Genomic DNA, 2,076 nt, shown 5'->3' with positions numbered 1-2,076 from the left:
ATAGCTCCATGTCTTTTTTGCGTAAACCCTTTACGCGTTTTAACTCCCGTAGGTCAAATATTTCCCTTGTCACTCCAGAATATCCTGCGGCACACAAGACTTTCCGTTGTCGTGGCAGTGTTTTTAGGGCTTTTATCCTTTTTAGGGTTCCGTGTGTTCGCTCTACTCATTTTCCCTATAATTACCCCCTCATTTTTGATGTACGAGGAACCAATTAATTCTCTTTTCTCTCTTCTATGCTCTAGCTAAACACTAGCCTACCTTATTCTTTCAAAATTCCTTCCTTAAGCTCTCCAAGGAGTCCGTACTTTACTCAAGGTTATGTCCTTAAACCAAGGCGTGAAAGGTAGAACAGTTTGAGGGTTTGGCCCCAAATCAATTCTATTTAATTTAATTTAATTGTTGTTTAATTAAATTTCCTTGAAGTTACTAACTCGTTTATTGTTTTATAGTTGCAAGCAAATAAAATCAAAGTAAGAATTATGTTCCTTTTATTTCTTTTGTTTTTCTAACGATTTTATATTGTTGGATTTATTGTTAAATTGCTTCCAATATTAATGTTTATTCTATTATTATTTCTGATCACCATATTGCATGTTTAAAGGGAATATGTAATCGAAAATCATGCCTAATAAGATCAACTAACTTAGTCTTTAGGTATCACGTTGAATATATTGTTTGGTAATGAAATTGTGAAAAAGGAAGAGCTAGTAGAGGCCGTACTAGGGCTAGAATAGGGATTCCTTCCTAAAAGGAACGTTATTTTAGTACCCTCGCTCCCGAACTCATTTCTGGTTCGTTTATGTAGACCAATTTGGGCATGGGTAAACTTATGATTTGTGCTAATTATTCCATGAACTCCACATGGAAGAAAGGCATGAACGAGGTTTATGAGTTTTCCTAAAACTCATTGGCGACTCCTACTTGTTTCTTACAAAAAAGCATGATGAGAGTATCATTTCTAATTCAAGGTCTCCCAAACAGTCAGGAATTCAAATCCTACTGCACCCTAACAAGTGTAAAGTCCTAGGCTTTTAAAGGGCCATTGGGAATTTAAGGAAGGACCCCCTTACGATGGAAACACCATCCTTACAACTACTGGTAGCAACAACTACAACAACATCACTTGGAAAAACAAGAAGAACGACACTCCTTGTTTGTCTTCCAAGCCCAATAATGCTACCAATAACATCAACGTCAATGATGTGTTAGCTCTTAATGCTCCCACTCAGAGATTCCAAAGGTAAAGGAGGGTTTACACGCCTTTGGGAATGAGCTATGATGCTTATTTTGATCGCTTGCATAGTCAAGGATTGATTACGCCAATTGGACCCTTTCCAGAATCTCGACCAAAGAATAGAACTGCTAGCTATGACCCCAATGCTCATTGGAAGTTTCATCAAGGAAAAGGTCATACTACTGAGAAATGTTGGAGGTTGAAGGATGCGATCCAAGACCTACACTAACACAAAAATGGGAATAAGTAACACGTTGAGTGATTGATTCGTGCATCGTGCCTTAAGATATGGTACCTTTGGACACCCAAGCCTTGACCTTTGAATGACATTGTATGCTTTGACGGTTTCTTTATGTGCGTATGTGACTACATGAATATGTGCTTCGTGTCTAATCTAACTAATTACAACTTGTTACCTAGAAATATAATAAAAAATAATTCGCAAAATTATGGTTCGCCAAAAAAAAAAAAAAAAACGCATGTGGTAGATGCTACTCTTGAAGATACACTTTCCACCTTAGCGCGAGACGGAAAATTATGCGCGATACTATTTTTTATTATGATTATTCGTTTACGTACTTCATAATCAAACTAATGACATTACTTCTTATGAGGTACGTCATTATGTAGGCGTTGCTCGAAGTGCGCCTACATTAAAAGCATGTTGTGAATATACTTGGCACTCATAGGAAGTGGGAATTGACATTATACAATTAGGGACAAGGAAAGTAGGGAGCCGCCAACAAGTTTTTAAGGAACTTGTAAACCGTTCACGGATCATAAAAGGCAACTACGATAAAGGGACAACGATAGCTAACAACGATTGACCCGTGAAGGTT

The sequence above is a fragment of the Chenopodium album genome, chromosome 1 (genome assembly GCF_948465745.1).
Source record: "Chenopodium album chromosome 1, dcCheAlbu1.1, whole genome shotgun sequence".
Lineage (NCBI taxonomy): Eukaryota > Viridiplantae > Streptophyta > Magnoliopsida > Caryophyllales > Amaranthaceae > Chenopodium > Chenopodium album.
The sequence above is the reverse complement of the archived record's forward strand: the minus strand, read 5'-3'. Positions refer to the sequence as shown.